Here is a 15,135-nt window from a genome sequence, read left to right as displayed (position 1 = left end):
TCTTTCTTTCTTTCTTTCTTTCTTTCTTTCTTTCTTTCTTTCTTTCTTTCTTTCTTTCTTCTTTCTTTTTTAGGATTTATTTATTTGAGAGAGAGAAAGAGAGCAAACACCAAGTGGGGAGGTGGGGTCCCAGGTCCCTGGGATCATGATCTGAACCACCCAGGTGCCCCAGCAATCCTGATTTTTCTAAGAATTGCATTAAATCAGCAAATACTTCTTGTCTGATTAGCCTCCCACTATTGGACAACATGGGTCACTAAAATGTGGGAAAAGAATGGAACTTTGGGGTCCTGCTGCCTGATGCAAAATTAAATGAGGGAAAGAACCATAAAATGTCATTCAGGAATATTTTAAAGATATTAAATGTACTCTGTTCACTATAGTAACCACCATATTTCTTAAATTCAAGAGTACTTTGTTTGGCTTGGCATGAAGCATAGCATTAGCTTTTGGGGGCTTTTGTTGTTATCTGTTTAAATGATGGAAGTTAATGAAAATCGAAGACTGGCTGGCTGGCAGAAACAAAATAAAGTCACATCTGGAAACAGCTGCACTTGTAATTAAATGGCATTTAATGTGACTAATATCAAAAGGGTGGGTTTTTCTCCCCCTAGCATTAGGGATGCAAAATCCAAGCTTCCTAGCTGCTCTATTATTATAGTTTTGAGTCAGTGGGTGTTTAGAAGTCATTCTGATATTTATAAAGGAAAACCCCCAGTGAGCTATAGAGGAGATTCAAGTCAAAAGGAAAAATGAACAAGAGCTGCGCAGTTTGAATTTTGAGAACTGACATAAATTTTACAGTTTTTTTTTCCCCAAGCATTAACTGTTCAGTGTTTCAGTTCAATGAAATAAAGGCCTCTTGTTTCCCATACCAATCAAGTGACCTCCTGCCTTGCTGTAATTAGTGGTAAACTTCAATATGCAAGCTAAAAGACCACCTAATTAAAAAGTGTAATTAATTTACATAGATCATCCAAAATGGCTAGATTAGATAGTTTATGGAGATAATGTAAAACTCTTTGAGCTGCTTTTATTGGCTTCTTTCCCTGCTGTTCCTCAGGTTCTGAGTATTTTCATGGGAATGAGTTTATCAAAGTGGGAAGGGCTTTGAGGTGATGGTTTTAGCTAATCACTGCTAAACATTTAAAGCTTTGCAATTATTTTTTTTTATCAATTACTCATGTATAAAACAAAAAAAAGGGGGGGGCTTATCTTCCTGCTTGGTGCTGAGTGGCCTAATGTTATTAGTGAATATTTATTAAGTGCCTGTTGAGTGCTAGATGCCACTCACAACACACACTCATTTTAGAGTTGGCCGCGTTGAGCAGGGTGCTCCTCTCTCTGGGCCAGACCGCAATCGGATTCCTCCGAATCAGCAAGATAAAAAAAAGATAAAAAAGCAAGATAATGGTCAAAGTGTTTCCAGTTCCCTTTACTCGTAATTCACAATGCCAAGCCATGTGTATTATCTACTCTTCAGTATAAACAGTGTTGGGTTGCAGAGCTGGGCTAAGATCCTGGGTGACAAGCAAGAGGCTGTTTCAATGGTGAGGGAAGAGCGATCTGCCCTGGTGCAGAAATTGTGGCCTCATGGTGACATTCGATTACAAATTTCCTTCCCTTTACCTGAGTTACACACAGAGAAATTTCCCCCCCTATTTACGGATGGAGAAAATAAATCAGGAGAGAGACAAATCAAGCTGGGGTTCTAAACAAAGAAGCTTCACACAAGAGATTTGTTAATGCCAGCTGTCTTTGGGAGAGAATCCCAGGGACCTTGGCAACACCTTACCAAAGAACAATGGATAAATCTTCACCCTCTTTAGTTTCACCTACTTCTCCTAAGAAGGAAAAAATGTCACAGCATTAGATGATCTTGGTCTAACTGTACAGAGTTGTCCTGGGAGTATTTCATAAGAACAGCAAATGCCAATTTCCTCTCATTGTATTTGACAATATATATCATTGTGACATGAACTTTCTGTAAGTCCTTGATAATCTGGGGATCTGAGTCATTTGATAAGGAATCCTCCCCTCTCCATGAGATGAATTGTTGTGTTATAAGTGTTAGAACCTGAATCCTATGATTAAATTCCTGTGTAGCTTCTAAAATCTCACATTCTTGTTCTCTGTAAACATAATCCAAGTTCTACTTCATTTCTACATGCCTCAGTTCCCTCATTACTATGCTTCTGGTAATAGTATCATAATCAAGCAACTTGAAACTTTGATACAACCAGTTAGAATAATAGCAAATATCAACTAAAATAAAGGTGCTTGAATATTGATGCCTGTAAGAATCTCCTGGGGAGTTCAGAAGAAAAAAAAAAATCCAGATACCCAGGCTGCATCCCAGACCACGGAAATCATATCTGTGAGGAAGGATCCAGGTATCAGGATTTGTGTGACTGAGCAATAAAAGCTTCTTAGATGCCTTTGAGTTTTGAGGTGGTTTGTTAGGAAGCACTGTTGTGATTGTAGCTCTCTGATACACTCACTCATTCATTCCTTTATTTTCTGAATAATGACTGAGTACCTACTATGTCCCAAGGATTTGCTAGGTATTAGGGATATAGTGAAAAACAGTGGTGGCCAAGGTCCTTGCCCTAGTGCAGTTTATGATCTTATGATGAGCAAAAAAGTGAACACATAGCTATATCATATATTTTCAGGAATCATTTAGAGCCATGGAGGCAAATAATTCCATAGTAACGTGAGCTAAATGAAAACAAAGTTATATCTATAACCCATATCTTATGATAAGTTCCAAATAGATTGAAGACTTGAATTTTAAAAATGAGGAAAAATGGGAGACCCACAAGCCACAGACTATGTAATACCATCATCAAAATTAAAAGATAAAGATTAAACCAAGAAAAAAATATTTATAACTCATACGCCCAAAGGGGACTTTTCCTAATGTATGTCGATTTCAGAAAATTAGTAAGATCCATGATCAAATAGAAGAAATGAACAAATAGTTCATAGAAAAGGAAATAATAATGGTTCTTATATAAGAGAAAGTCAATCCACATGTAATAAGAGAAAAGCATGCTGAAACTATGCTGAGGGGTGCCTGGATGGCTCAGTCAAGTTAAGGGTCTGACTGGTGGTTTCAGCTCAGGTCATGATCTCAGGTTCTTGGGATCAAGCACTACGTGGGGCTCCCGCTCAGCTTGGAATCTGCTTGAGATTCTTTCCCCTTCCCTATCCCTCCCCTTCTGCTCCTTCCCTTGAGCTCTATCTAAAATAAATAAATAAAGTCTTAAAAAAAAAAAAAACTACCCTGAGATACTATCTTTTACTCAATAGGTTGGTAAAGATCCAGGAACTTGATACTGGGTTGGCCAGAGTGCAGGGAAATAGGCATTCTCATATACTCCTGATACAACTATAAACTGGTCCAACTTCTATGGATGGCAATTTGCTATAAAATTTTTTCCCAGTGCGGGGCGCCTGGGTGGCTCAGTGGGTTAAAGCCTCTGCCTTCGGCTCAGGTCATGATCCCAGGGTCCTGGGATTGAGCCCCGCATCGGGCTCTCTGCTCAGCGGGGAGCCTGCTTCCTACTCTCTCTCTGCCTGTCTCTCTACCTACTTGTGATCTCTATCTGTCAAATGAATAAATAAAAAAATCTTTAAAAAAAAAATTTTTTTTTCCCAGTGCTTTGTTCCACTTCTCTCTTACTCTAAGGACATATTTACATATGCGTGAAATGATGCAGCATTGTTTTTTTGTTTTTTTTTTAAGATTTTATTTATTTATTTGACAGACAGAGACCACAAGCAGGCAGAGAGGCAGGCAGAGAGAGAGGAGGAAGCAGGCTACCTGCTGAGCAGAGAGCCCGATGTGGGGCTGATCCCAGGACCTGTGATCATGACACAGCATTGATTTAATGGCAAAATATTGGAAATCACTAAATGTTCATCAACAAGAGATGAGTTAAATAAATTATGACACATCCATGAATACTATGTAGCTGCAGAAAAGACTGAAAAAACTCTTTATATGCTGAGAAAGATACCTCGATTATTCTGTTAAATAAAGAACAAAACAAAGCATGAGATGGTATATGTAAGTATACTACCCCTTGAAGAAAAAGCATATAAAAGCATTACAGACAAATAAATGCACATAGTTGCATAAATATTTATGTAGGTAGTGTGAGTGTAAAAAAGGTTTAAAAGACTACAGAGACACCTAAGTATTTGTTTATACATGCTTAAGCTGTATCAGGAAGCATACATGGAGACCAGTAATTTTTATCTCCTGTGGGAAGGAGAATTGTGTGGCTTAGGGACAGGAGCAAAAGGGAGAGTTTGATCATTTGCCTTTCTCCAATTTTAGAATTCTGAGCCACCTCATTATTAATTCACAAAATTAAAAAAATTTTATATACTGAATATACAGTATGAATGTGTTTATATGGAAACACATTTAAAATTAAAAAGAAAATAGTCGGGATGCCTGGGTGGCTCAGTTGGTTAAGCTGCTGCCTTTGGCTCAGGTCATGATCCCAGCGTCCTGGGATCGAGTCCCACATCGGGCTCCTTGCCCGGCAGGGAACTTGCTTCTCCCTCTGCCTCTGCCTGCCTCTCGGCCTACTTGTGATCTCTCTCTCTCTCTCTGATAAATAAATAAATAAATAAATCTTAAAAAAAAAAAAAAAAGAAAATAGTCAAGGGGTGGACCGTGGCGAAGGGGCTAGATTCTGTAAGAGATAGGCTCTTTGGGGGAGGGATTTCTGCTGTGGTGGTTGTTTGATAAAAAGCTGAGCGAAGTGAGGGTAGGAGCTATAGGAAAGCTTGGGGAAAAGAAAGCATTTCTGGTGGAAGGAAAAGCCAATGCAAGGGCCCTGAGAGAGCAGCCTGGGATTCGGAGCAGTAGGAGAGTGTTTGGAGATGCGGTCTGAATTCCTGGTCCCTTGGGCCTTGTAAGTCATGGAGAGGGATTTTGAGTTGACTATGCCTGATATGAAGACATTAGAGGTTTTATGCAGAAGAGTTACATAACGGGCCTTGCATTCCAACCTCTGTGCAGAGAGTAGCCCGACAGGAGGTCAGATGGTGATGCCTTGGACCTGTGGCAGCGAGGGAAGGTGGTGAGAAATGGGCAGGGTTGGGGATATATTTTGAAAGTAGAGCCAAGAAGGTGTGCCACCACATCAGACATGGGGGTAATAATAAGGGTTGATTCAAGGATGACTTCAGTACTTTTGGCTTGAGGAAGTGTGAGGATATTTAATGAACACATATTATATTCTGGACACAAAACAGACACGGCACTGCCCTCAGGAAGTTCACTGTGTAATGGGAGAGCCAGACAATAAATAAGCATGCACTTGATAAACTCAAGAATAGCCCTGGGAGAGGGTCAAGGAGGCATCAACAAGGTGCTGGGTTGGACGACAACCACAGAGAAGAAAGGGCTGTATTTAGAGAGCTAAGAGCACCTTGCCTCAGAGATGAGATTTAAACTGAGATCTGAAACCGAGAAACCAGATGTGCAAAGAATGGCTGAGGAGCATTCAGGAGAAAGGGAATAGCGTGTGTGAAACCTTCAAATTAGGGGGAAAGATTTGTTTTATGAATGTTCACAAGGCCAAGATGGCTGGTATGGGGCACACCAAAGGGAAATAGGTGGATAGACAAATGGTGCTTATAGGCTAGGGAAAGGAAGAATGTTATTGCGTAGGTGTATTTATTTCTGAAAGGCAATGAACAGTTAAAGCTTTGTGACTTTATGACACCTGGCCTCAGAATTCTGGAAATAAAGGGGGGCAGCCTTTGTATTCTGCCAAATTTGGCCTAAACAGGTTTGGTGCTGGTTACTCCATTATTCCATTACCACGCTCCTTTTTTCTTCTAAAGTTGGGCTCCCAACATTTCTTGAGATGAACAACATTTCTTTCTCCAAATGCTCTGGTTCCCCAGGAAGACAGAGAGTTTGGGTTTTTTGACAGCTCAGACCAAGTAGTGTTAGTGAGACTCCCTTTCGTGGCAACCTGTTCTGTTGCAGGTTGGTCCACTTTGCACCATTCCCTCATGAGAAGGAGCAAAATTCAGTGGCCAGGAACAGGTGAAAAAGGACAAGGACAAGAAAATATTAGAATCAAGAGTTCCCAACCTCAAGTGACAGCAGAGTAACCTGGGAGTGGCATGAGAGCCTGTGTGCTGTCACTACGAGAGGCAGCCTTTCCTCCATCTACCACAAGCACTACACCAAATTTCAGAAGGGGAAAAAGAACAACCTAATGGTGAGCGGATGAGCTGATCAATATCTTAATTTACCTCTTCAGCTAGAGGTCCCAGACTGAAAAGAGGACTGTGAGAATCTCAAAGGGCTGCCACCGTGGCACGTCCCTGCCCCCTGGGGAGCAGTGGCTTCTTGCCAAGTACTGCTGCAGAGGTTTGGGGGCTCCCACCTGGGAGAGCAAGGTGTCCCTGCTGCTAGGACCCTTACAGATCTGTGGGGAATGCTTCCCTGGTTAGAACTTTAACCTTCATGAACTTCTCCCACCTTTGCCCTGGATTAGAACAAGGTGCCAGGGGCCAATCCTGTTGTTTCCAGAATCACTGTGGTCTATAATATAATTATTATATTATCTATAATGTAATACATATGGTTAATAATATAATTATTATATTTATAATTATATATTAATTATAATTATTATATTTATAATTATTGTATTATATATATCTTAATTATATATTTTATATATAAATAATATAAATAAAAATATATAATTAATATATATTTATATATAAATAATATAATAATTATATTATTGACCATATATAATATATATTATATATCATATAATATAAAATAATAATTATAAATAAATAATAATAATATTTAATATAATTTCTCAGCCAGAATGTAGGAGTTTTGTACTTTAATGGATGGGAATTAAAAGGATAAATCACAAACAGAGTAATTGTCAAAACTGAACTAACGCTTACTGTGTATATATGTTCTATACCAAGCCCTTTAAGTTAATGAAGTACATACTCATTATCCCCATTCTACAGATCATCAGTAGGGGTTCTTTTGATAAGTGTTTTAAGTCTTTTAATAAGTGTTTTAATAAGTGTTGCTACACTTAATTAATGTGTGATGGAAATTTCGTCCAAATCCTGGAGTTTTCTATGAAACCAATCAGGGTTAATCCAGGAGCGTGGAAAGAGACCTGAGGGTTGGGAGACCTGAACCCCAACCCTAATTCTCCAACAGCTGTTATGCGCTCTCGGCTTGTCTGGGCCCGAGTTTGTCATCATTAAAAATAGGCACGTTAGACATTAACCCCAAGGATTCCTGGTTCTCATGGTGGACCCTTCATGTTGGCATCCTCTCTTTTGTTTACCTCAAATTTCAGTCCGGTCTTCTGTTCAAACACTAAGTCTCTCACCAGTAATGAATCACAGGGAAGTCTCTGCACTGGGCTCACTTTTCAAGGCTCAAAGCTGAGCACAGAGCTGGAGAGGGAGAGCACAACTTCCTTTATAAAGCCACACTGGACTTCTTGGCAACAAGGCCATCTTGACACTTCACCGTCAGTCTCCTTCTGAATCGCTCTGCACAGAGCTGACCTGGTTAGCCCCATCCTGCATAGGATGCATAAGTCCAATAGTAATGACCTCTCCTTCATAATTCAGATTGCTTAATAAGCATAATTTGAATTGCAGTATCTGATTCCCAACTGCTATTGAACAACTACAACATTCATTCATTCTTCCATTCATTAATTTACTCAACGAAAACTTTTTTTAAAAGACTTTATTTATTTATTTGACAGAGAGAGAGAGAGATCACAAGTAAGCAGAGCAGCAGGCAGAGAGAGAGAGGGAAGCAGGTTCCCCGCTGAGCAGAGAGCCTGATGCGGGGCTCGATCCCAGGACCCTGAGATCATGACCTGAACTGAAGACAGAGGCTTAACCCACTGAGCCACCCAGGCGCCCCTCAACAAAAACTTTTTTTTTTTTTAAGATTTTATTTATTTATATGACAGAGAGAGAGCACAAGCAGAGGGAGCAGCAGAGGGAGAGGGAGAAGCAGACTCCCCACTAAGCAGGGAGCCTGATGTGGGGCTCTACCCCAGGACCTTGGGATCGTGACCTGAGCTGATGGCAGATGCTTATTTGACTGAGCCACCCAGGCACCCCAAAACTTTTTTGAACATTATTATGTATCAGGCACTGTAAGGGCTCTAGGGAAACTAAGGTGAGGAAGACAACATCTCAGCCCTCACAGTGCTGGTTTTCTCAGATAAAGAGGCAGTAAACAAGCATGTAGCATCATTTCAAGTGGTGGTTAGTGCTATGCTAAAAAAATAAAGCAAGGTAAGAGATAAAGGATAAAGAATGATGGATATATTTGACTCCTTGGGGGGACTTTTTTTAGATTTGGGAAGAGGATGCAGGGGAGTCCTCTGTATAGAGATGACATTTGAGCAGAGACCTGCTCAAGTTCTAGAACTCAGGTTCTAGTCAATGGGATTGGGTGGAAGTGACGTGTACAACTTCTGGCTTGTTCTTTTAAAGCAAGAAGGATCCGATCCTCTTCCCCCTTCTTCCTTCCTGCTGGCCAGAATGTGAGTCATCCTGAACAACATGGACAAGGGGGACACTCTAGTAGCTTGCCTAATTCTCAACCCAAGAAATACAGTACTTTTTTTATCTTCTCGGAGGGGATGGTTTTCACAAGTTTAATTTCCCCCTGTATAAAGAACTTCCTTTTTTTTTTTTTTTTTTTTGCCTTAAAGATTGTGGGTTGTCTCCTAATCCAGCATTTACTTTCTTGTAACTGTCCCGAAATGTGGAGATTTTGATCACATTACGTCTCAGCACATGTCTTTCTAGGTTGAAATCCTCCGAGTTCTATTCTGACCTCAAGGAGAATACCTCCCCATTTCCTCAAATTCAATGACATCAGTTTTATTCTCTGCTTTCAGTTAAATGGTACCAGAGGCTATTGTCCTCAGGCTGGCAATCCAGCCTGGAACCTACAAATGTTTATTGAATTAAATTCACTTGAATTGAACTTCAAACAGCAGTTTCTCTTTAAAGAGAGCATGAACTAAGTTCAAGTTTCCAGATTTCATAGCCTGGCTTTCAGGTTCTTCCCAAGTAGACAACATGAAGCTATAGAAGAAATGAAGACTTGGAGAGGATTCCTTTGCAGAAACACTCTTTCTCTTCTGTCCCCATCTCAGCTCAATTTCCTGGCCAGTACCTATGTACCCTTTACGTCTCAATTTACACATTATTTCCCAGACCCCCAAGACCAAGTTGGTTTCTCCTCTGATATTATCTCATGGCTTATGGTACTTGTTTTTGTTGTTGTTGTTTGTTTGTTTGTTTATACACACTCATGTTTGTATTCACATCTCTGCTGTCTTTCTTCATCAACTCTGAAGGCATGATATACCCATTATACCCACAGGTCTCAGCCCAATGCTTGGCTCATAGCCAATGCTCAATAATAATTTGGTAAATGAATGAGTGAATGAACTGCCAATGAGTAGATGGCAAGCATTTTCTTGGACTCTTCTCTCTCATCCCTATGTCTAGAAGCAAATTCTAGGCTCTCCCTAAGAAATAGTTCTAGATTCTAAATCATTTATCACTTCTTCCACTGCTCTCATTCTGGTCCAAGCAACCTTTGTTTTTCCCTTGGATTATTGCATTAGGCTCCTAACTGGCCTCTGGGTTTCCACTTCCCTTCTCCTCTCCCCCAACACACACCAATCTTGCAGTATTTGAGAGACAGAGTGAGTGACTGAGAGAGCACAAGCTGGAGGAGGGGCAGAGCGGGGGCAAGAAGCAGACTCCTGACACAGGGCTCTATCCCAGGACTCCAGGATCATCACCTGAGCTGAAGGCTGATGCTTAACTCCTTTCTTATCTTCTAACTAGTTCAGATAAACACTACAGTTTTCAGTCTCCACTGAAGTAGGTATGGCCATAAGACAAATTTTGGTCACTGCCCTGTGAGAAAAAGAGATGGATGCATTTTTGAGCCATCTCAGACCACAGGATGGAAACCAAATGTTGAGGAAGGCAGAACAATAATAAAGAAGCCTGGATTCCTAAACTCTTGGAGCTGCTCTATCAGCCTTGGAATGTGAGCCTTACAATGTCAGAATAAAATTCCATGTTTTCAAAGCTACTTTAACTTGGGGGTCTCTATTACAGCAGCCTAATATGTACTGTAACTAATACATACTCCCTTCCCTACTGCAGTCCCTCCGTGGGAAGTAAAAAAAAAAAAAAAAAAAAAAAAAAAAAAAAAAAGATTATGCCAGGAAAATGTTTATGGAAAAGTCAATATCCCTCCTGATGGGTGATTGAAAATTAAAGGAGAGGAGAATAAACCCTTGCTCTAAAGCAGCCAGAATAGAACTATCTCCTGACTCAAAAGACTCTCCGGTTCCATATGTTAGCATCTTGGGAAAGCTTGGGAGGGTGGAGAAGGAAGCTCTACCCCTTGCTTTCAGTTCCTAATGTGAAGAATTCCTTTGGGGAGTGAAAAGGAGAATTAGCTTAAGCTCTGGATTTTGGGGCTTTAATGGGCTTAAACAGACTTTTAATCAACCTTCACTCCCTGTCGTCCCAGTGTGTGAATTTTAATCACAGTCACTTGCATCTCCATCCAGGGCAAGGTCTGAGTATTGAGGCTGCGGCCCTCCCCTGCCAGAGCCCCAGCTGCCCAGGGCTGCATCTGGACATAAGTTACGCACCAGCGAAGTAGTTTTTCTGACAAGTCTCTGCAATATGGAAAGATTTTATATAGATTTGGATTAATAAACTCTATTTGGGTCAGCTGCAAGACCCATAATTGTTACAAATTTGTTAGACTGGGGGCGCCTGGGTAGCTCAGTCGGTTAAGTGTCTGCTTTCAGCTCAGGTCCCAGGGCCTGGGATCGAGCCCCAAGTTGGGCTCCCTGCTTAGTGGGGAGTCTGCTTCTGCCCCTTCCCTCCCCTCCCCTGTGCTCTCTCTCTCTGGCTCTCTCTCAAATAAATAAATAAAATCTTTTTTTTTTTTTTTTTTAAAGAAACCTTTAAAACAAACCAAAACCAAAACCAAAAAAAAATTTGTTGGACTGCATGCATCTTCTACCAGTTGTTTTCTTGGAACTTACTGGTTGACAATTTATTTTTGATTTTTGACTTACCTCTTCCCTAGATGCAGATTTATTGATAGAACTCCTCTGGAGATTTACATTATTTCGTCTCTGAAAGTCTTAATCACAAATATTAAAGGCTCATCTAGATACTACTCTTTGATAAGCTAAGGCTTGTGGGGGGCCCTGAGCCCCCTGAAGTTGTTTGCAAATACATGCATTTTCAGGGGAGGAGGGCCACAGCTTTCAACAGATTCTCAAAGGGATCTGTGACTCCCCAAGGAAAAAAATACTCTTTTAAGTGCAGGAGTTTCCACCAGAGCTAGCTATGTTCATTAGGGAAGCAGTAATTTGGGATAGTAATGATTTACCTCCAAACCATCCTCTCCCAAGCCTCCTACTGACATCAGAAAGATATGGAAATCACTCATCTAGGCAACTTGCCTCTCCTTGAATTCCTCTTTTAAAATGGGAACATTCTATAAAGGATATTACATTAGCTTGTAACACTAAAGAAAGCTGATTTATCAAATTACTTTCTTCCTTGGGATCCCAGCTTTGTGGGCTGGGAAGGCGGGAGGCTCAGAGGACATAAGCTAGACGGGCCTACTTCCTAGCTTTTTCTCTGCTTCCCAAAGGGTGCAATGCCCGGTGGCCACAGGCCACCAATGGCTCGATAACTTAATGCAGGGCATGCTGAACTGTAGGGTCCCCTAGGCCAAGGATCTGCCCCTCTGTTCATCTCGCACTCACCTGGACCCAACTCAATGCCTAGTGTATAATAGATGCTCAGTAAGTACTGGTTGGGTGAAAAAAGGAAAGTGGGTCAGCTACCTCATTGTCACGTTGTATGGATGACGCGTGTTTCCTTGTCTAATTCAGAATGGTTCCAGATGATAAAACGGAATCAAGGAGAGGGTTAACAATCTAACCAGAAATAAAGACTGAGCTGCCACTACAAGTGGATGTCGGGAACGTGCATGTGTACACACCTTGAAGTAAAGAAGGAATTCATTCATAGGCTGTCCACAACCTGATAAAACCTGAAAGGTCAGAGCTACCCATTTAGGAAATGTTTGGAATAATTTATTTAAGACTTTTTTTCCTCTGAGGTGGTTAAAACAGAGTTGTTGCCTTGTCAGAACTTTAATAAAGTTTGGGAAATGACGTGGAGAGAAAGCGAACGCCCAAGGCCCTTCCATGCTAGGTGTCTAAGCCGGTGTGAAGCCGCGGCGTTTGCCGCGCGCTGATGCCTCCCGCCGCGCTGTACTCCTGCGTCTGAGCACCAGTTTGTTGTGACTCGCTCTTTCCCGGTCGAACGGACATCCCCCCACCCCTGCCGAGGGCTTCCACCTGAGCCCAGAGATTCCCTGGCCTGCCCCCGCCCGGGTCAGGGTCTACGCGTCCCGACCTGCTCCTCCGTCGGCCGGTGTTCTCGAAGTTGTTTGTGCAAACCCGGCTCCGGACGTGGAGCGGACCGGCGCGACCCGGGAGCAGCCGGTAGCCCCCGCACCCGGCGCGGCCGCCCCGCTCCGCCCTCCCCCGCGCGCCGCCCTCCCCCGCGCGCCCGGTTCCGCCGGCGCATCCCGCCCGAGGGAGGAGGCCGCGCGGCTGGCGCTGCGCCCCCTGGGGGCCGGGCGGGACAGGCCTGGGTGCCCCTCGGGGACCGGCTGGACCGCGCGACGGCGTGAAGGCTCGGCGGCGGCCACTTCGGGCGGGCGGGCCGGGCTTGCAGAGGAGTTGGGCTATTTTGTAACTGCACCATCCACCCAAGCCTCATTACCACCTCTTAATGAGACCCCTTTACTCCGTGACGTGCAACCGCTCCATCTCATTAAGGAAATCGCTCTTCAATGCTGATTATTTTATTTGCAGCCATAATTATATTTCTTTCGGCTAAATCACGGTTTAATCGAGCCCACATGGAGGGCAGCAGCACTAATTACGGCGGGGGATGCGGCGGCGGCGGCGGCGGGCGCGGGCCGGCTGGGGGTGGGGGCGGTAGGGGGTGCCCGGGCGGCGGGCGCGGCCGGGGGGCCTTCGGGCGGGGAGGGGCGCGGGCGGGGGGCGGGGGCCTGGGCTCAAACACAACAACTTATTACTTCTAATTCCCCAACTGTCACCAAATCACCTGCACGAAACAAGAATCTAATTTGTTAAGCTGGCATGTCTGCAGATGGAAGATCGATCTTCTCTGTAGATTTCTCTAATTGAGTGAATATAGACGCCCGGAATTAGCCGCACTCGCGCTGCGGGGAGGGGGCAAGGGAAGGGGTGTAGAGAGAAAAGAAAGGGAGGGAGGGAGGGAGAAGAAAGCCGAGAGGAAGGGGAATAGAGAGAAGGGGAGAAAGAAAATGAGGAGAAAAAAGAAATAAAGCAGACGCAAAGAACGGAGGAGAAGAGGGAGAGCGGAAAGAGAATGAGAGGAAAGAGTGGGAAGATGAAAAAGTAGAAAAGAGAAAAAAGAAAGAAAGGAGGAAGAGAGAATACAGGGAAGAGGAAAAAAGGAGTGAGGAAAGAGGAAAAAGGAAAAGCAAAGGCGGATTGGTAACGAAAGAAGGAAAAGACAGGGAAAGAGGAAATTCTATTTGAGGAAGGCTCATTACCTGTAGAATTATATCCCCCTCCCCTATCCTACCCCCCAAAGTCTAAAATAGCCAGAGAAACCTAGCCCCGGTGTCAGTCATAAGCTGGGACTAACTGCTTAGGAAAAGGAAAAGGTTGGGACGGGGGAGCCCGGCTGGGAGTGAGGAGGGGGGAGGGGCGGGCGCCGGCGGCTCCAAGAAATGGCTTACAGAATTACATTTGTTTTTCTTGTGATTTTATTAAAAGTCACTCCTCATCTCCAGAATGCGTGAAAATATCTACTTTCCACTCAGATACACCGCATTAACTTGTTGGAGGGGAATTTGTTTGTTTGTCTATTTTATTTATTTGCTAGCTAAGATTGATGCAGTCTTATTAGCGCTATATCTAGTTATAGAAAGAGATAAGGATGAGATGTTTTTCTTTTTATTCCAATTACTAGCCTTGTCACCTAACTGAATAACTGATATATGATTATTTATCCTGAGTAAATAGAAATCAGAAAAGCAGCGAACTTAACACATATAAATAAAATCTCTGTGTGGCTTATTATATTCCGTGTGGCTAATTGGGGCCATTAAAATTACAGGGCTAAAGGCAAAAAAAAGAGGAGATACGGAATCAGGGGGCGTGTTCTGATCCGTCATTGTTTTGTGTAGAGCATTCTGTGTTGAAGGCCGCCGATGCGACTTGTTAGAAGGTAATGATAGAAAAAAAAAAAAAAAAAAAGCGAGGGACAGGCCCCAGCGCCCAGAAGAGTCACACAGGTGGACTGCATGGTTATAGTTTGCAAATTCGAATGTATGGGAACCTGTTTATTGCAGGGGAGGGGGGGAATTACGTGGAGCTCCTGTATCGCCACAGGCTTCCAGGAAGGGTAGGAAATCAGACAGACTCTTTCCGGGCGAGTTTTCCGTTGCTCTGTCGCTCCCGGCACAACCCCGCGATTCGGGTGAGCAGGCAGTGGATACACACAGCGCACACAGCGCACACAGAAGTACACGCGTCACGAACACGCAGCCCCTGCTCCCAGCGCTTAAAAAGAAACAGCCTGGAGTATGGGTCCTTGGTTTTTAGTTCATAGGCTGGGGAGCCCGGGTCCTGTAAAGAGTTTTTGAGGCCCTGGGCTCCCGCAGCGACATTAAAGGGACAACCCTCACTGAGAGCTGCCCAGAGTCTCTGAGCTCCCGGCCTACGGAGGCCGGGAGCATGCAAGTTTGGGCTGGCCCCAAGCCAGGTTGGCTAGGGGGTAGAGGCCCTCAGTTTGCCCTGGTGAGTCGCTGGCGGCGGGAGAGCCCAGGAAGCTTTCTCAGTGGCCAGGCAGGAGTACTCAGCCAAAGCCTCTTTGGCTGTGGTCTCTTTTGCGGGGAACCCCAAGAGAGTTCTTTAACGCAGAGAAATGTAGAAGTGCCTGTCACCC

The sequence above is a fragment of the Enhydra lutris genome, unplaced genomic scaffold, assembly GCF_002288905.1.
Source record: "Enhydra lutris kenyoni isolate GAN:26980312 unplaced genomic scaffold, ASM228890v2 scaffoldscaffold19, whole genome shotgun sequence".
NCBI classification, from domain to species: Eukaryota; Metazoa; Chordata; class Mammalia; order Carnivora; family Mustelidae; genus Enhydra; species Enhydra lutris.
This window is presented reverse-complemented; position numbering follows the sequence as displayed.